Below are 21,405 nucleotides of genomic sequence, written 5' to 3'. Positions count from 1 at the left end.
CGTTACAGGTCGTATCTTAATTGAGCATGCAAAAGAATGAACTGATGGAAACCACTGACTGTCCTATAGAAGGGCTGAGGAAAGCACAACTTGATTTGTTTTTTAGTTTCGTTCTGTTTGTTTCTATGTAGAAGTCTTTGGAACCAAGATGTTTAATAGTTCTATAAAGTTTCCCAATTAATTTTATCAAATCATCTCAGGAAGCTCAAGGGGCAAGGTATCCAGTAACACTCTCACAGTCATCACAGTCAATGGAGATGGTGCACAGAAAAGGATAAGCATTAAAGATCAGTTAATGAGACATATGGCAACATAAAAATTACCAAGAAGCAGAGAGGAAGAAGCCACAAAGTAGAAGTTAGGTTACAGTAAAGAGAGGAAATTAGAGAACATCCACAGGGGACTTAGTTCACTGCATCCTGCTTGTTTTTTGGTTTAATGAGTGGACTCAAATAACCTGATAGATTCAAATAACCCTCCTTCAGTCCCCACTACCTTCAACAAGAGTCAACATGAAAGTTAAATCAAATAGGTCCACATTGTTTCAAGGGAGCCACCAAGTGATAGACAGCCAGCTATGTCAGATTTTCAAACCTCCTTTAGACAATGTAGGTTTTGATTTCTAGCAGCTGGAAATACCAGAGTCCCCACTTGCTGAACAGAAAAACAGAAGTATCTGTGATTTTGGAACAACAAAACAAGAAAAATGCTAAGATTTGTATTTGGTTGGCCTAATGCAGTTATTATACTAATAAGGATTTTGGAATGGTTATATAAGATTACGAACTGCCAAAATTTATACTTGAGAATAGTGCTTAAATAGGAAGAGACCAACACTGTAGTCAGAACATAAGTCTGCCCATCTGCCAGTGGGACACACTGATGGTGTGATGGGGAGCTAGCAGTTCAAAAGGTAACCCTAGAAGTGAGCGGAAATGCTTGTTTCCTATTCAGAGGAACTTTTAGCATGTCAATGGCCCTTGCACTTGGTCAAGGCAGGTGCTAGCTCAAAGTTTGGGTGGAGAAGCCTACTGGAATACAGGAGCCACAAACACTTCAGCAGTTTCTCCTCATTCTCCACTCCCCCTGTGAAAAACCTCACCTTGTACCTGGCCACAATTAACATTTCATTCACTGCAAACTCCCAGTTTAAAGGTGGAAGGTGAACACAGAATCCATAAATCTCAAAAGGCTAGTAACATGAAACTGAGTGCTAGGATCATACCACTGAGCCTATTAAATACCAAGCGACATTTAAAGAGAATTTCACAGGCTTATTAGAACCATCCACTGTCATGTTTTCAGCAGCCTGCATTTCTGAAAAGGAAAACATCACAAAACATAGAGGTGTCCCAGATATAGAAACAATAAAACTCCTCAGTCAACATGCTCCAAAAATACCAATACCTCTGTGGGTTAAGTTCTTCCCAGTCAAAAAGTTGGAATTGAAGAAGAGTCAGAAGGCTTGAGTGCTGAGTTGCTGAGCTATTTTGGGAGAAGTAAACCAGAGGAATTCCCAATTTAGCTACACAGAGATTTCCTAGCCAACAACACTCTAGTGCCTGGCATGGAATGAAGCACTACCACCAGTTTTAGAATGAAAGTATGGCCTGGCTGGCATCCGGGATTGATGTTTACAGGCCAGAGACATGTGCATTACCAAATAAGTCTATTTAAGCAGGGACAACTTCTCGCTGCAGTGGTTTCATTTTTCTGGAGAAGACAGGGAAGGGCCAGCCACTCTTTCCTGATTGCACAGGAAAAACACCTTGTTCTTATCAAGGCCTTACTCCTGGCACACTCTAGGTCATCAATCCTATTTTTAAAAGAAAAGGCAAAGAAATGTGTATAAGGCAAGGGCGAGCAATTTCCAGCCATGAGCGTACAACACTGCGTACCCTGCCAACTCCTGCTGCTGCATTTGCTGCTGAAATTGCCACAGTGGCAGCAAAAAGGCAACAATTTTAATGGAAAACAACCCAGCGTTGTGGGGAATTGTCATTCCATTTATGCAAAGTAAGAGTACAGGGTGACACACGGGCACAAAGATGTCCTCACGCTGTTTGGAAAGGATGCAGTGCAGGAATCAGGTTGCTTAATTCTTTCATTGCACCTTTATTGCAGAGACTGCTTTATGGGCTCCAGTGAGGAGCCAGAGTTGTTTCACTTGTGAAACCACTATTTTTTACTGGAATACAATCTTGGAGGATGGAAAAACAAGCCATGTCTGGGCAATATTTTCCCTGGGCAAACGTCTGTTTCACATACCTACTGATCCACCAAATTTGCACAGGGGATTCTGCATTCACATGTGGAAGTACTCTAGTGGCATATTTTTCTTTTTCTGCTCATAGATCTGTCAACCACCTGTAAAAGGCCACAAATATCTGCAGTGAATAGATGAGAGATAATTTCTTGCTTGAGGTTTCATGGTCACCGTATGTTTCAGACAGAGCTTCAGTTCCATTGAATGAGAAGGTTCACAGTTTGGGGGTCTGGCTGGGTTCAGAATACTTATGATCTGGCTTGGCTGTTGCCCCAGCTGCACCCATCAGACCTGGCCGTGACCACACATGCATTCATGACAGTTTGACAAGGCTACTGCAACATGCCAGGTTGCTCATGAAAACCACCCAGAAACTTGAGCTAGTGTGGAACACTGTTGCTGAAATAGTGACTGCTGCCAATCATGGGATCTCCTTCTTGCATGAGCACTGGGCTTCTCGTTCATTTTCATGTGTAATTCAGGATGCTGGTTAACACTTCAAATGCCTAAATGGCTTAGGGGCAAGTTTAAGAACCACCTTTCTCTATTCACATCAGCCCATAAAAGGTTCAGGAAGTGAGAAGGCCCTCTGTAGTATTTGAAGCATTTATTACTCTGATTCAGACTCAGCATCAGCATGTCACATTTGCAGGCAAATGCTGGGAGCCCAGAGTCCGGACCAAAGCCTACCACTGATTCCTGCCCTGGGCTCTCCAGTTAGCACCAGGTGACTGGGACTAGGGAGCTGCCAGTTTCATTTGGCGACATTGTCAAAAAGTAAAATGGCAGCACATCAATGGACACTGACTAGAGGACAGCTGCCTGCAGCCGCCAGTACCACTAAAGCCCACAAGTGGGCACATGGCCTGGCCCCAACCCAAGACCTGGAGACTTATTTCTTCAGATTGGCTAAAAGGAGGTATCCAAAAAAGTAGAACAGTCATGCGAAATTCACTCTCCATCAGGAAATATTGTCGCAATCTATACTGTATCTCTGAAATTCCAGATTTTGAATATGTACATCTCTAAGCCAACTAGATGTGAGAGTGATGTGATCTATATATCTGCCCAATTCACATAAAAAGCAGACTTACTGGGTTTGTTTGTCACTTATTGTAGCAGCAAAAAGAATGAGTGAGGGAGAGGCAATGAGCCCTTCTATACATGCCTTTGCCTTATGAGGTACACGGTGGTGCTGTTTAAGGGCCTTTTCCGTGGTAGCACTATGGACATATAACCCCCACCCCAATCGTTTCATTCACCTCCCTCTATTTGTATTCTTTGAAGATTTAAAGGAAGCATTTGCTCTATTGTTGTTTAACTTCTTATAGGCAGTCCCTTGGGTTACCAACAAGTTCTGTTTCTAAAAAAATGGAGATCCATCCTTAAGTCAAATTTGTATGTAAGTTGGACCATCTATAGTCAGCCCCCCACATTTGTGGGGGTTGAGGGTACAGGGACCCACATGAAAGTAGAAAAATAAGTGTAACGTAAAAAATAATTCTACCCTACTCCCCCTTGCCCAAACTCACCAGGGCCTCCTTGTTGCAGCAAGAAAATGCCAGAGGTTTCCCTTTCCTTTAACTCATATTTTTAAATTAATATGCTTTATGGAAGTTTGTTTTTAAATGTGAGTTGTCCCTAACTTGGATGTTTATAACCTGGAAATTTCTGCATTTGTTAATTTCAGCTCTTTGTTCTTTTTAATGCTAGTTCTTTTAATGACCAGTTTATTCCCTTCTCCTCTTGTGTCTTTATGTTTTTAATGTTTTTTGTTAGCCACTTCTGCTCATCTGCGTTGGAGGGGAGTGGGGAACAGAAATTGTACTAGGTTCCTTTCATAGGTTATCTTACTAGAGATGACCTATTGGAATGAATGGGATTCAGGTTAAACTAACACTGAATACAACTCATTATAAATAAAGTAGCTAAATATTGGATGCATAACTAAGCTGCGGCTAGTGTACCTCAGCGTCATGGTCTTTGTATCAAGAATATGTTATCCATAGGATAAGCAAATTCTGGTTAAATGGCAGGAGACAGAATGAAAGCAGAACAAAGTTTTTTGTTTCTGAATGCCAGAAACTTACCTACTCGGAACAGCAAGCTGAACCAGAAAGGAAACACGACTTTTGAGGGCAACTGTTTCAGCCTTACTGGTTTCATCCTGTGCACACTGTACCTGGAAGTCCAAGGGGCTTACTGGTAAGTCAGTTGTATAGTTCTGGAAGGATAATACAGGAAGCATATTGTTTCTCAGTCTAGACATACACTTCCAATCAAATCTTTTGAAATATTCAGCATAAAAAAATTAGCACTAAAATGATGAATTACTTCAAAAGAAAAAATGAAAGAGGAAAGAAAAAAATTCTCAAGTCTTCTTGTGCACCACTGTATAAAGAAAGAAAATAATTCTTCCTCTCTAAATGCAGTGGATGTCAGGAAACCACAGGTCAACATTCAATTCAATGTATTGCTGAATTTTGCAAGATGGGTCCATCTTCTAAGTATCTTCGTGTTAATTATACAATAGACCTTAACCAAGCAAACCCTGAAATGTATTTATGGAGAGCATCAAAACTGCCCCAGAATGTATTGTTTCCATCCTATGGAAATACTTGTCACATTGCCACTGAAGCATTCAACACAGCACTAATCACAGGTGATACGCTAGCTGGAGAAAAACTCATTTTCCCACTGACAATATATTGAATGCTATTTCAGATGCACAAAAAAAAATCTTCTCTCTCAGCAGTCTAGTTCTAACATGGAGGGATAGGTGGATACCATGCACCAACTGAGACACTGTTATGTGGAAAACAAGTGGATCTGCATATATTTTGTGTATGGACGTTTACAAAGGTGGAATTATTTCTTTGCAATTCTTATGTGGAAGCAAGCTTTTAGAAGGGAGGATGGAAAAATGAGGGCCATCTAAGTATACCAGTGAAAGGACAGATTTATTCTTGGTAGTGCATTCTAATCTGTTACTTCCATATAAATTTTCTATGAAACAATAATGAATTGTGACCCTTTATTTATGTTGCTTATTAACACTAATAGCTAGAAATAAGGCACAATTTTCTTGGGTTCACATTATCATACCAGCTTGCCAAACTCAAACTTTCCAAGCCCATTTGGAAACTAAACTGAAGTTATACAATACTGACACTAGCTCAATGTTGTGAGGTAGTTTGTGAGTCAAAACTGCACAGAAACAATGTACATAACAGGTAGACTGTGCACAAAACTCTGTTTGTTTGTTTGTTTCATGTTTATACCACACAAAAGCCAAGGTTCCCTAATATATTAGTGGAAAAGACAGGTATTGTGGGAAATTGCTGACAAAATACTTATATTAAGAAAAGTGCACGCAAAAATCCACAATTTAGGAGAAATGCACACAAAATATGTACACATTTTTGGCACTGGCATTTAATAAAAGTTGCAAACTTATGCAGAAACATGACGAGAATGAACTTAGTGTGGAAAAAATAAGAACTCGTGCAAAAAAATTAGAGTTGATTATGGAAAAGAGGCTAATGATAAAATCTTAGGCATGTTAAGACATAAACAAATCCTGTAAATACCAGCATGTCCCTTCCTTAAATATAATTTAATATGAAGTTCCATTAAGAAAGTCTCCAAGGAGCTAAGGGATTCTACCAATATTTCTGTCTGTAAGGTAAAGGGGAAAAATACATTAAACATTCTACCTTCCATCAATAATTATATTAAATTCAATGTATCTTTTTCTTTGTATTTGAGTAAAAATAATAATAAACCTGAGAGATTTGTCCTCTCTACCAAACTGGCTTAGACTTGGAAGAAAAATAGGGCCACTCAAAAACAAGGTCCTTGTTCATGCATATGCTGTGGATTTCCTAAATATGGAAAAGTATGAATAACTGTAACCTAAATCATTTTTAAAAAGTAATCCCAAAATTTCCATACAAGAATTTGCAAGGTTACCGGATGCTGACAACAGCTAACTCTACAGAAAGACCATTCAAAGCTTCTGTTTCAGGTTTCCTGGAGACATAATAATAGAACTCTTCTCATGCGTTAGAGATAAACTGCAATATTCTCCTGCAGGTTCTAATGGCAAACTTCCTACATATTATAGTACCTATTCTGAGTAAAGGGGGACAGGAACCCAAGCATCCTCCCACTTACTGGAAGAAATGCTGCTGCGAAAGGACTTCAGACAGTATGAAGCAGAACCGTATCCAGGCTAATAGAGATGTGGTCATCCAAACTGGAGGATCTCAGCAGGAAGAGTACTATATAATTACAGCAAAATGGGCAGGTCTCTGAAACGACACAACTGCCCACTAATTTGCTTCTGCCTGTCCAATTTTAAGGTGAATGCAGAAAACTAAAACCAAACTTATTTGTGCACTTTCCAAGCTATATAGAATGCAAGCCATTCTGAGCTGGGAAAAGTACCCAAATTATTTAGAAAACCTACTTCTGTTCAAGGGTTTTTAGACTTTTGCCTTCAAAGAACAAGATGCTGTTCACCCCACCCAGTCTCTCATATTTATTGGCATATTAAGATTATTTCCGGTACACAGTCTGCTTATTTTACTTCTTTTTTACAGCTGCTCTTTGTGAAGCCTTATGCAGTGTCAGGCATCCATTTCACACAAAGTGTAGAGAGGAAATAAACAAATTACAGTACTATCCACCTACTCTGCATGTATTTTCATTTTTATACTTATTCTTGATTTGTTCTACCAATATGCGTGCCTTCAAATTATTATTAATCACTGATTCAACATCAATTTAAACTGTACCAAGAAACAGATTTTAATTAGCTGAGCTTCAACAGTAGAAATGGAAACATGAGGAGCAAAGGATGTCAAATACACTTCCTCCACCATCAATACAAAGTGAAAAAAACAACAGCACCCCACAAATTCAAGTAACAGCATAGGAAGAGTCATACTGCATGAAAATAAATGCCCATCTAGTCCAGCTTTCTCTTCACATCAACTACAAACAGGACATGTGTGCAGTAGCTCCCGCCGCAATCATTCATCTACCCCACTTTCATCCACAGGACTTGAGACACTGCACATGGGGTATCCCTGTTTTGCATAAACATGCCTGCCAGCTGAAGGCTGGATTGAGGCCCAGTGCAGAGTCCAGCCTCAGCCTTCCTTTAAATATTATTTTTCTGACACAGCATTTTAAGCATTTCCAGGTAGGGGATAAAGAGCAAAGGTCAAGATACCCAGTTTCTGGAACCAGAAGTGACTTCCCTTGGTTCTTTTGTATCTCAATCACGTCTCCCTGCCTGAAATCTATCCACTACACTGTACAAAATCAACACTGATTATTCTTCTAAATCAACCAATCACACTGGTTTTCAAAAATTTCAGAGCATAAAAGCATAGTCAACATTAAAACATTAGCAAAACATGAAAAGCAATGCCTAAAACCCCGCACAACCATATAAAAGGCCAAGCTAAAATTTTATTGAAAGAGAACTTTAGCAATATTGTGCTAACTCAGGAAGGGCATATTTAAACCAAAAGCTCAGTCATAACCAAAACACTTAACCGTGAAAGAAAAAGTACAAATCAAACTCGTTCTAGCGTAAAGCATATGCCAACAAACAGTAGCAGCTCTTACAGTGTATGCCAAAGGATGTGGGTGTTGTACCTCTCCCACAGCTTTTCCTCCTTTCACCCCACCCACATCTGGCCACCTGTAACTGTCTCAGAGGAAGCCAACAGTCTCCCACGTAATTTCCAGCTGCACAGCAACAACCGCAGAGTATGCACAGAGCCACCAGCACCTGTATGAAGAGCAGTGAAAAGGGCAAATCGATGTCACAAAATTGTTTTTACTAGTTGTATTAATTTACTTGCCCTGTGATAACAGACTGTCCTGATAGGCTACAGGGAAATTATGTTAAGCAGGACAGAACCTCCTCCAACTTTGTAAAGGGTAGTGGGCAATGCCATTGTGAAACACTGAAGAACATACATATACAACCACAGGATATATTTTTTGCTTTTCTGACAAGTCTTTTCCATTGGTGAACATACACTGTGGTGGATGGGAGTGGGTAGAAAAAGCTTCCTTTTAACCTTAATCTGTATGATTCACAATGCCTCCCCCACCTCCTTCCATAGGTTAGTATGCTCATGCACAAACCTTGCTATCACCTTTTAAAGCAGGACTCCAGTGGTAAACTACAGCATATAGGACAGCTGGTGTAATGGGGTGGTTAAAGTGTTGGCCTGGGATATAGGAGATCACAGTTCTAGTCTCCACTCCACTACAAATCTCACTGGGTCACTCTGGGTCAGACACTGATTCTAATCCTAACCTACCTCACAGGGTTGTTGTGAAGTTACAACTGAGAGCAGGAGGGCAATTATGTAAACTGTCTTGAGTTTCTTGAAAGACTAAAGGTGGGATGAAAATAAAATAATAAAATAAAATAGTTGGGCTGTCTATGTAAGTAGTTATTGTTCTTGAACAAGCTCTTCCTTCCAACCCCATGTGAGAATTAGTTACAACAACATGCTTATCAAGGCCAACTCTGCCATGAAGCAGGGTGCGGGGCCCACATCAGACAGACGTATAAGAGCAGTGGCAAACTGCATCACTTCCCCAGTTCCACAAGCAGGGCCCATCACCAATGCCTCTCCTCCTCAAAGTGGTGCTCTGTAAACCTCTGCAGCCTTCTCCCACTGTGACATTTGTCACGGCGAGAAAATGGCTAGCAGGACTCTCTCAGCAGGTACCAGTGCTCATTTGTCCCCTTTCTTTTGCTGCCACTGCGACGTCTCCATGGAGAACCACAAGGCCAGATGAAGAGAAGGGAAAGGTGTGCCAGGAAAGAGGCATGTGCTGCAGTGGCAGCAAGGGCCAGGATACAGAGTTGGCAGAACATGTTTTCACCCTGATTCAGGTGGCGAGAGAGCTTGTGTCAGGCCTAATTTCCGCATGTTGTCACTAACGGGACAACCAACCACTTCAGGAGGAAGGCTTTCCTGGGGAAAATGGCACAAGTTACCACTGCATGATGTCAAGATGGCAGGGCTGCAGCTGTTATATACAAAAGCGTTAGAGAGAGAAGTGCTTTGACACACTGCCATCCTAACACAGCTTTGCCCAGGCATGCCAACTAATGTTACATCTATTCTATTCCTTTCAGTCATGCATAACTTCGCTGCTCGTAAAGGTTATTATTTTATAGTTATAATTAATAACAACATTGTCTTAAACGTACTTTTGTTACAGAATCGCCTCCTATAAGCTGTTTCCGATTTTTCCTACTATTCTCATTCCTTAGTCATTTAGATTTCAGGAAGTGGGTCTGAATAAGGGTGGGAACATTTGGGAGGCTTAGCTCCATTTTTGCCCCTAACACCCCCCACCCCCAGCCACCATGGACCACAGTCTGTAGGGCTAACCAGAAAAGCTATTTATAAACAAGAGTAGAAAGCTGCTATGAAATATTGAAAGAATCTAATTTAGTTTACTTAGAAGCTAGATTTGACTTCTTTGGTGATCCATGGCATTTCACCCCATGTTTTCTCTTTTCCATCAGGGTGCTCTGAATTTAAAAGACTAATGCGCTGCATAACTCTCACTACTGAAGTAAAGGGACAAAAGGATAAGCTAACCGCAATCAGGCAGAACACAACATGGATAAGCTTCCACAATATTATTTGATCAGTCTGCTATTAATAGCTAATCATGTCAGCTAAAGAAGTATAGAAGGAGGATGTATTTTATAGTCTATTCTTTTAAGCAATTTTATCTCTTCGATTTATAAGAGTGTAATGCATTTATTCATGGAGGAATTGTCTTCTCACAACTTGGCCCCTACCAAAATTCCACTCTCCTATAAGTATTGTAATTTGAAGTGTCAGACATCCCTGGTGTAACTTGCTACCTTATTTGTCGTATCTGTATCTTAGCCTTCCTCCAAACAGCCTAGGAGCAGCATTTGTACCTCACAATAATTCCCTGTATAATGGTGCCTTGCCTAAGGCAACTTGCTGACCTTCACAGCAGCAAAGATCTGAACCTGAATTTCTCAGGTCCAAGCACACTTTAGCCATTACTGAACCAGAAGAAGAACTGATAAAATTAAGAAGTGCCATCTCCTAAAAACAGGTAACCAAGGCCTTAAAATGGCCCTTTGGGTCCAATGATAAAGAAAAGTTTAACTCATTTGCTTATTTCACAGAGTGTGCAGAGATGATACAGCAGGACTTCATGGTATACAGAACATGGTATACAGAACCTAATGTTATTTAGACAAGCCTAAATAATTTACAGATTTTTTTAGAGTGTCTATAGTTTTAGACTGGATAATGTTTCATCTTTCAAATGCCAAAGATATTCCTTTGTCCTTTCCTGGCATATTTGGCATTAATATAAAAAGGGATGTGGGGGAAAAGAAAGTAAGAAGGGGGATAGAAATGGACAAGTTAAAAAGGAAAGCAAATATTTAAATGCTATTTTAACTGCTATGTTTCACTTGAGTGATTATTTAAAGCAGTGGTTTATTTAACTGAATCTAACTGCACCTGCAAAGTGAATCATGGACAAATTTACCACTTTTGTAAATTACAAACAAAAATGATTTTTGTTTGAACGCTTTCCTACTATAGAGTCAACCACACATTAATTTGTTGAAAGATCGTATGTGCCTTACAAAGTCTTCCTAAATGTTCTGATTCACATCTATTTTAAATGAAAGGTATTTCACCCAAGAAATTGCCTCTGTTTGGAGCTGGAAACCATTGTACCTGCAGATGCATCAGGCCCTCTCCACTCGTGAATTGTGTTTTATTTTTAAAGATGTTATTTGTATTTTTAACTAGGAGGTTTGCGTGCTGCAAGTGAAGTGCTGCCCTCCAGTGCCATCTTTATTTGGTTTTCAAAGAGTATTATTTCGCTTGGACATCAGAGTCTGCCTCTGCCTTGCTTAAGTTTGTGACCAAATTGCTTTCTTTTAGTGTCTCCAGCTTGCTTTCTGAGAAATGCATGCTTGGTGACTGCTCATACCTATAATGGAGGGCATTTTATGAATGGACAAGCCTGCTCATGATGGCTATTTTGAGAGAGTAGCCTCAACAGTTTCTCAAAATTCTCAGTTGCTCACCACATCAAAAAGGTTGGGGACCTCTGCTTTGTGGTTTCTTTGTGATACAATTTTTAAGGCATGATGTTGTGCTTCTGGGTTTGTACCGCTAACTGAATAAATGGCCAAATCTTAAAATGGAAAAGACAAGAAAATCTATTGCTCCCACCCCTTTGTGACTATCTCCTTTTCTGAGTTTAAATGATTTTTGAGTTTAGTTGTTGCAGGGCTGTGTCACAAACAGCATGTGGGAAGACATATGCATGCAGGAGACTTTCTTTTCAGAAGTGTGATTTGTTCAAGTATCAGAACCCTATTCCCAAATGCTTGAGCATTAGAAGCTATTATGAAAAGATAAAAAAGCAGTGTGAAGTAGAGAGTGGTCTATCTGGGACAGAAGTTGACTAAACCACAAAACTTGTCAAGGCACTTCTGTGATGTGTTCCATCATGTTACTGAGTATGTGTATGTACCTGCTGGAAGAGGACCAGGGCCTACCATCCTGGGCAGAAGAATGGAGCACAGAACACACCTGATGGGCTGTTTATGACTGCTGTTCACATCTGTTTGTCTTCCTGCCTTTGCTGTATGACTGCCTCTGTTCCTTCACTGTACAACCTGCTTAGAACAACTGGCCAGTAAAATAGAGATAAACTAAGGCTGGACTAGCACTTTCTATCCAGCTGGTAGAATTATAAACCAGAATAATGAGCTAAAGTTTTATACCAATTACATAGTTGAGGAGAAAGAATGTATTTCCAAGTCTAGGAACCTTTAGCACATTATTTTAAGCTAATTAAATTCAGGTCTACAAATGGGTAAAAGATTTCACTTGTCTTCTGTCTGCCAAACCAGTTTGTCCAGAGGTAATTTACATTAAGATAATATCACACTCAACTGATTATGAATTTGTAATATACCATTATTACTCTAACCTACAATTCTCAGACTGTAAGGTAGGCCTCCCTACAGATTGCATGGACAGACAGCTAACCATTTCCTTCCACGTCCATTTGTGGATGATAAAATGTCAAAAGCTTTCTGCATCAGGGATTTGTTCCTTCTGATTCAGAGGCCACGTTTGCAATTTTAAATTGACTGGTCATCCATTACAAAAAATGCACAACTTCCATGTTCATTTCTCCATAGTCCCCAAGGCATGTATGAGGCAAACAGGGATGCATGTGCATCCCAAGTCAACTGAGGATCGAAACTCCATAGGATGACTTAATCACATGATTGTGATGGTAAACAGTCAGCAGTTACATTAGACAAAACTTCCATACTAGCCATCATTAGCACACAGTGGTAGTTTTGGTAATATTGCTATTCACACCTTCTGTGTGTTGAAAGAGATTACCTCCTTGGCTTTTTAGACTGAAGCAGTCCCAAGTATTTTACCATCGCTTGGCTCATCAAGCAGTTCATTGCAAAATTCAAAATACAGCCTCCCTCTCTCCTTTGCTCAAATTTCAGTGAGGTCTCACCTTTCTTCCTTGAAGAAACTCAAGGCCGGGTACATCAGGTTCTCTGATGGTCCGCATCTAGTAACTAACAGATCTTTCTCTGCATCTTCAGTACAATTCTGATATCACGTGCTTCCCAACATGCACGTGTACTGCTAAGTCTTTCATTCTGTAACTAGCCACTGAAACAAACATGATGTCTTTATTCCTTCTTCCCAAGCAAATAAATCACATAATAAACAAGTAATCTGTTCCTTGGTCAACTATTTGCATTCCCAGTTCAATGGATATTGTCAGAAAAAGCAAGCTCTGGGGGTACAAAATCCAATCCTTAATTGTCCATGGTGAATGAACTCCAAATCATACATGGTGAATGAGATAAAGTGCAGAACCCATTGTGTGAAATGTTACTTGCAGTATTAATTTGAAAAAATGCCCAGGACCATAGCTGATTGGCACTCGGTATTCTGACGACTTGCACACAAAGAAACAAAACTGCTCCCAAATGAAGGCTTGAGGTATGGTCTATCATTGTATAATTTTAGAGCAACTTTCTGGGTACAGTGTAACTCTTGCATTTTTTATATAGACGACACTTCCTGCATCTCAGGTTAAAAGGTCTCTGCAAAATTTCCTGCCATCTTTTTGACAGGAAGCAACCCTAACAATAAATACTGTACCTGGTTTTTGTAAGATTTTAGGGCTGAAGCTTCCACAATGTTTGTCCAATTTGGATTCCAGAGGTGTCAAGACTGGAAGAGGCATATAATGTTATTAGTGGGGTCACTACAAAGAAAAACACACACACATGCAAACCCCATGCACCAAATACATGGTGCAACGTATGTGGAACATATGCAGAACATATTTCTTTTCAATTTACAGTCTGTTCCTATTCATGTTCACTTGGAAGTAAGTCCCACTAGGTCTTACTTGCAACTAAGTGGGTGTTAAGGATTGTAACATAGCCTGCTGAGACTGTGAAACAGGCAATTCAGTATTTGCTACAGCAAAATACCTCTTCTTGTTACTTTTCCATCATCAGCAGCATTCACACTACTTTACATGCACTCAATACAGTCCATGTAAAGTAGTTGAAAAATAAATGCACGGGCACTTCTTTAAGAATAACAACTGGTAGCATTAAAGAAAATGTATACACCCAGTCCCTAGATTAGAACAAGGTCCATTCCTGGAATCATCTTTAAGCTAAATCTGTATGTAAGTCAGATCAATATATAAAAAGCATATAAAACACTTAAGAAACACTTCCATATGCACTAAACCATCTTAAACACAATGCAGTATTTTAATAATGATAATAAAGTTACTACACATGGGGGAGGGAGAGAATCTGTATGTACATGTATAGGTACACAGTACAGTTCTCAAAAGTTTAGATAAAAATAGTGCAAAGATGATTAAATGTTAACCCTTCCTGAGCTAACATTAACCCTAACATTAACTGGATGATGAAGAAGAAGGGACTGGGGTTGGACATCAGTGCATGGTTACAAACCAAATACAGTACAAAGTTACAGAAGGCAATGCTAACTCCACATGATCCAAAACACACTGGCTTGAATACACTACTGAAGTTTTGCTGCTGCCACAGAACTAATTCCGACTGCTCCACTCGTGGCTTTTCCCCTCCTTCCTATCCTTCCCTTCCTTCCTCTCCTCACTGTCCAGCACTTGCTGCCTGCCTCCCATTGGCACCCACTTGCCACTCAAGGATGAGGCAGGACTTCCAAGTTTCTAAGTAGAGATTGTTCTTAACTCAGACATCTTAAATGGAGAACAAAGCTAAGGTGAGCTTTGCACTAATAAGAACAAAATCTACAAGTCAAACTGAATTAATAGAATAAGCATCAATAGTTTTTCAGTGAGAACAAAGGACAAGGGAAATACTATTTAACTGTTTAGTTTTTAGCTAACCTTTAGTTTAAAAAATTCTAAGAGAAAATAGGTTTTAATTTTGTAATTTCAAAACCATGACATCCAGTTCAAAGGCACTCATATCAGATAAATCTTCCATTTCAACTGCAAGATTAGAGAAGGGTTTCCAATTGACAGACATGTCCAAGTTGTGAAAACTGTCAGTGCAAGGTAGGCCAGAGGCATAACAAGAACCTATTACTTCTTGCAATCTCATCAACTTATAACAGTGAACTACTTTAAGTGCACAAAGAAAAATAAATGAAGATCCATACCTACATTTCAGAACCTGTCTAGGTGGTTTGGATAGTCCACTGCACAGTAAAAAACAAAAAACAAAACACTTTAGGGCTACTCCTGTGAACAACTTGTGTTCTTCCAGGCATTTTCATGTAAAACTCCCATCAACCATAACCAGCATAGTGAATATTCGTTGGAGTTGTAGGCCAAAATATCTGGAGTGTCTCAAGTCACCCATCAGTACTTTGAGTGTGCATCCTATCAAAAACATGAGGAATTTTAGCGTAATACTTTTAATCCCAGGTTATGTGCTGAGATAAATTAGTCCACAGGAGGTTGCCAATACATTATTTTTCTAGGCATTTTTGCCCAGTTCGCTTCATGGCCTCCATTTTGTGAGGCCTACCTGCCTCACTGCATTCTTCGGGCAAACCGCTAAGGCATCAGAATAGAAGACAGGGGCTTAACAGTGTGAAAGCCAGTGTGGTATAGTGGCTAGTGTGCTGGACTAGGGTTTGGGACATCCAGGTTCTAGTTCCTGCTGGATCACTGGATGAAGGTCACTGGGTGACTTTGGGCCAATCTGTGGCTCTCAACCTAATCCACTTCACAGGATTGTTGTGAGGATAACACGTAAAGGAAGAGAATCATGTAAGCTGCCTTCAGTTCCTTGCAAGAAAAAACAGGCAGGTAGAAATATGGCAGTGGTTCCTCTTCAGTCTGTTCTTATGTGTTCCCAGAAGCCCTGAGATGATACAGAACAAAAAGGCTAGATAGTTGGTTTCGGAATCCATTCTGCACTTCTCCAAATGCAACTTCAAACATTAAAAAAATAGCTTGGCATATCTTTGAAAGAATCTGTATCCCACAAATGTATCTCATTTGCTATGTGCCTGGTACATCTGAATGAATGTGTGCGTACTTTAATGATTCAGTGCTTTCGTTCCATCACCAATTATAATTATGTGTTCCAGTAATAGGAATGCTTCAGAAGTGTCTTTTCAAATGCTTTAGGGCTTGTTTTCTGAAACTCAATCCACCGGCCAAATGGTTGTTTTCAGCAAATAAAGTCACCCCCAACTTTCTGTGGTGTTTTTTCCAGACAGTGAGAGTGGACATGAGCGATTATGGAAACAAGACTGCAAACATTTTAAGCATGGAAAAGTTTTTCTATTCAGAGGGGGCAACTTCTTTACCCCCAAGGTACACATCCCATATCAGATGAAAGGCCAGGAGCTATACACATGCACACAGATACACAAATGCACACAGCATATACTGACCTCACAAGCATCTCCTCACAGACATGTGCAAACTCTTGCTGCCCCCACAGACATGCAGCCTCCCCAAGCTCTTCTATACAGCAGGAACCTCTTACAGCCACTGCTAATGGTGGAAAAACTGTGATCTTGCATGAGGTTGCTAGAGGTTGGAGAGAGGCTCTCACCTCTTTAGTCCCCAGAAATCGCCAGCGATTGCATCTTCTGTGCCATTAATAGCGCAACTATCTTAGAATGTCTCTCATCACTCGAGAAGCCCAACAAGATAGCTGCCCCAGCATAGCTGCCCCAGCTAGCAGCAGTACAAGTAAAGCCTTTTTCCTTCCTGCAGACCGGCTGATCAGTGGGGCTGTGTGGCAAAGAGGGTAGTGGCCCAACAGCTCCATGGCTGCACTAGAGGCAGTAAAGGCCACAGGTGAAGCAGCTCTGTTCCAGAGCTTCTGTAGTACCACACCCAGGACTCAATCTCCAAAGATGTTTATGCAGGATGGGGAGAATGAGGAAAGGGGCTGCATAAAAAGTTCTAGCATAGATAATACAGTAAAAAAGCTAACAGATGTGTACATATCTGTTGTACTTCACTGGTTTAATTGTTTGATATTGTACTTGTTATTATGGAATTTTAGGTGTGGAGGGTGTATGTGCATGTGAACATTTAAGATTCTGACTACTTATCACCAGGAAAAGGTACAAAAACCCCTTTTTAAGCAAGGGGGTGGGCGGGCAAGCAGACAAGCAAGCTGAATTACCATATTTTTCGCTCTATAAGACATACCTGACCATAAGACGCACCTAGTTTGTAGAGGAGGAAAACAAGAAAAAAATATTCTGGATCAAATGGGCACATAATCACAGGCACATTCCCCATCACTTCCCCATGGACTGCACATCTGACAGACTTACTGCACACACATATTCGCTCTATAAGACGCACAGACATTTCCCCTTACTTTTGAGGGGGAAAAGAGTGAGTCTTATAGAGCAAAAAATACGGTATTCAAAATAACAAGGACTCCATGTTATTTCCCCTCTTCCTGTTACTGACAGGTTTTAGTGAGTTAAATTTAAAATGGTGAATTTGTAGCTTCATATGAACAACTGATTGATCTGAAACTAACTTCTCTGCAGGTTCAGCCAGAAGAAGAGGTGCCACTATGCAAAGGGAAACTGAAACATCTAAGGGGAGCATATGCAATACTAAGTGAACTACTTTTGATATCCTACTCTAAATTGCCAGTGCTCAGCTTATGCTTCTGTCAATTCTTTTGTTACTAAGGATTTTTCACATCCCTTTCATGTTATTTAAGATAGGCTGAGAAGCCTAGACAAGCTTTTCACTGAACTCTGATTTCCAAAAGGACATGCGAAATTCTTGAATCAATTGCAGTATTTTGACTATGTTATTAGTTTATCTTGAGGGCTGAGCAACACAATTTATTGCTTAACTCGGCACACAAGGAAAATATATATGCAATTACAGAAAACAAAATGTATGCTCTGGGTTGCAGACGAGAATTTAAACCCTAGGTGGTCTAAAATAAAATGTAAGTATGATGCAATATGTGTAAACTTGTACTATTCTTTGCTGAGGAAGTTATCGTCCTATGATTATTCACATCACCAGAGCTAAGCAAAGCAATTACAATGCAATTCGACTAGCAAGTATGCCAAATTCTACTGGCTTCAAAACAATGACATGGTAAAACTGGATATTGTTTGTTTTTTTGATGTTTGCATATCTCAGCTGGGAGCTTGGTGGTTACCCTTATTATTAGTCATTAGATTCCACCAAGTAGAAGGTAAACCTCAGTTGGCAGAAGAGCAAGTATCTGAGAAAGATGACTGAATGAGTCATAGATCCCACTTTAGTAGAGCCTGCAGGATTAAGAATGAAAAAAGCAAAGCAAGGCAGGACAGTGAACTGCTTATGCAAAAGAATTATTCATACAGCAGTTTATATTTGCATATTGCATTGCCTTGACATTCCAGCTTCACTGAACAAACTGGAAGCAGATATAGCAGAATACAGTAACATACAGAACTTAGGAAATGCAGTGGCAAAATGAGTTTCCCCTACCTTTTGATCCCCTGCAGCTCACCATAGATGCCTCCCTAGGTCAGATTCAAGAGGTTTCCCAACCCTCTAGAGTAGATTTGGGCTGTGCATAGGTTCTGTGACGGGTGGGGGAATTTGGTCCATCAAATCTGGTCTGTTGGTAGAAGGAGCTAAAGTTCAGGATGTGAGGAAAGGACTTTCTGATCTTCTAACCTACAGAATGTAGACCGTCATCTCAGTTTAGCCATCTGGTCAAATACTTAATGAACTACTTTGAAACTATCAAGGTATCTGTCCTACTTCCTGTCTTTTTTTTTACTCTTCAGACTATTTAGTTACCTTTTCTAACACTGAATTAAATGTCAAAAATGTCAAGATTAAACCCCAGTAAGTTAGGAATTCCACAACAGAATGTTCATTCAGTTTTAGTAAAAGCCAGCTGTCATCCCACGAGACAACACCTGTCCTCTGCAACTGGAAGAGCAGCTGTGTAGAGGCTGCAGGTAAGAGACAAAGCAGAGGCTTAGCAGGTGAAACTTGGTTGATCAGATGTGGCTGCCTAGCTGCCTGGAAAATAGCGCTGTAGGATCAATAGGAATATTTCACTGTATACTTCTTAAAACAGTGAATTATGATTATTATATTTATATCTTGGCTATTCACAGTGACTGGGATTCAAGGTGGCAAGTCTGTAATTTCTCTCTTCTGAAGTGTAGGACAAAAAAGACAGGATAGTTGGGTGAGGGGGAGAACAAAGTGGAGGTGTTAGGCGATATATAAGGGATCTGTTTTGCTAACTAATGGAGAAATCACAGAAGTCTTCATTAAAAAGAAAAAAGAAAGAAAGAAAAGAAAGCTGCTTCATATAACATTTTCCAACCTTTCACTATGAGTAGAAGCTTATACCACAGGTTTTGAAAGTTGTGCATAGATTTATTATTAGAAGCAGAAAGCCTCCTAAAACGAATGACTCATACATATTGGTGGAAAAGAAGAACGGCCATTCCTTTCACAGTACTCAATTTTTTTCATTCCTCACTTTTCATGTTCCCCACCCCCACAATGTATATGAAATATGAAGGCCCAAGGGAAAAATAGGTGTGGGAACAGGTTTTTTCCCCCAAGAAACTTTTTTCTCTGAAAAAATGTAACAAATTTGGATTATAAATGGTTTTCTTTTAGAATGATTAATGAAATATTTAAGAGAAGATGTTCACATATTGCAGTGATTTCTAAAAATGAAGTAATATTAAGACTTGTATGCAGGATGAGACACTTAAAATGTCATGATGTTTTCAAGCCATGGGGAATCTTTTTTTTTCTTTCAAATAAACTTTCCTAGATTAAATAATCTTTTCTAGATTCCTAACATAGTTATTCCATTCATTCCTTATTAAATGTACTCATCCAATGTATCTTTAAATATTAAGACTTTTCAAGATGTTCACACTCAGTTTAGGAATGTATTATTAGAATTAACCTATTATGTGAAGAAAACACACATTCTCTACAATGTGGTTTTTGTTTTATCTGGGCTTGTTCTGATTAGATGCTGTAGCAGTTACAACGCAGTACCCTGCTGAACGCATGTGCCAGCAAGAATAATTGCCTGTGAGATGGGAATTCAGCAATCCTAAAAGCAATCTCAAGCATGCAGAATGCTAGCTCCTGGGATGGGCAGGTCAGCAAAGAACACAGGAGAAGCTCCACTGACTTACCCAATTCAGAACGGCGTGTTTCTGTGCATTTCCAGGGTTACTTTTAGAACTGCTAATTCACTCCTACTGGCACAAAGAAAACAACAGGAGCACAGTGGCAAAGATACTGCCCACAGAATGTTGCTCTAAAGTCCACATGTGAGAAAAAGCTTGCATGTTTTTCCACCGGCGCATGCAACAGGACCATGTGTGGGTTATTACATCTATGTTTGTAAAAACCAGTCAACCAAAGGATAAGGCTTGGTGCTATAGAACACACTGGCAGACTTTTAAATCCCCAATTTAAGTTCCCAATTATGATTATGATTATTATTATTATAACATTTCTATGCCGCCCCTTGCCGAAACCTCGGGGCGGCTTACTGCTACAGCTAACATCTTTTAACAGCTGCCACCAAAAAAAGCCCTCTACACCTCAAAGCCATTCAGTAGCCCAGTTCCAATGCTGTAAGCATGGGAATGACACCATCACTAAGAACAGCCTGCCAAAATGAATAAATAATATTATGTTTATCAGAGGAATTATTTAGAAAAGATAATAAAATATTACTCTTTGAGTATTCACTTGAAAGTGCTTGAATGTTCTTAAAAATGCTTAGCTGCCATTAGGGAATAGGGAAGGATACTTTTCCCCGGCAATTAAGCTCTAGTTTTTTCTTATGGTTAAGATTTCCCTAAACTTTACTTAAACTGATTCCCAGTTATCAGAACCATATTTGTTTGAAATTCTTTTTAGGCACCTTTGAAGGTAGAACCCTCTTGAGGCAGAGTGAACAATAAATAAAATACAAACCTATGTCCAAGAAAAATAGAAAAATCAATAAGAATTCAATAAGAATGCTATAAAAACAGGTAGCACCAGATGCTGTAAATCAGTCATTCTCTGCCTCTAGTAGATCTTGTTTCTTCTTCCTTCTAAGATGATTCAAATATTTCTAGGGACTAATCAGTGACATTGCAGCTGGCCAACATAAAACAGAAACCTAAAGTATTGCTAGGGAACACTGGTGGGAGGGTGCTGTTGTAGTCATGTCCTCACTTCGAGTTTCTGATGGGCAGTGCATGGCCACTGAGTTCTATAACACTCAATTATTAAATTACAATCTAATTATGTTATTATTATACAAGTAGTTCCTGGGTTATGGACACATTCCATGCCTGAGATCGTCCTTAAGTTGAATTTGTATGTAAGTTGGATCACATGAGTTAGCCAAATGTTACACTTACTATATACTAAACAGAGGATGCTCAACTTGTTCTAGATGAGACTGCATTCTGCCTGAAGGAACAGGTTTGTAGTTTGGGTTTCTCGTGGAGCCAGCT

The 21,405-nt window shown here is 39.7% G+C and overlaps 1 protein-coding gene across 3 annotated transcripts in view; it reads right to left on the bottom strand.

The window, feature by feature from the left end:
* Positions 1 to 21,405, bottom strand: part of BACH2 (BTB domain and CNC homolog 2) — a 220,543-nt gene that overhangs the window by 182,435 nt on the left and 16,703 nt on the right. The window contains exons 3-7 of one of the 3 annotated variants that reach the window (XM_044427665.1): positions 13,531 to 13,602; positions 7,907 to 8,072; positions 4,357 to 4,490; positions 2,269 to 2,367; positions 1,408 to 1,816 (exon numbers count right to left, since the gene is read on the bottom strand). The exons of the other annotated variants lie outside the window; for them this stretch is intronic. The gene's annotated coding sequence lies outside the window, so the exon portion shown is untranslated. The remainder of the gene's footprint in view (positions 1 to 1,407; positions 1,817 to 2,268; positions 2,368 to 4,356; positions 4,491 to 7,906; positions 8,073 to 13,530; positions 13,603 to 21,405) is intronic. 3 annotated transcript variants of the gene reach the window in all.

Source organism: Varanus komodoensis, unplaced genomic scaffold (genome assembly GCF_004798865.1).
Source record: "Varanus komodoensis strain SLA01 unplaced genomic scaffold, ASM479886v1 scaffold1, whole genome shotgun sequence".
NCBI lineage: Eukaryota > Metazoa > Chordata > Lepidosauria > Squamata > Varanidae > Varanus > Varanus komodoensis.
The sequence above is the reverse complement of the archived record's forward strand: the minus strand, read 5'-3'. Positions and strand labels throughout refer to the sequence as shown.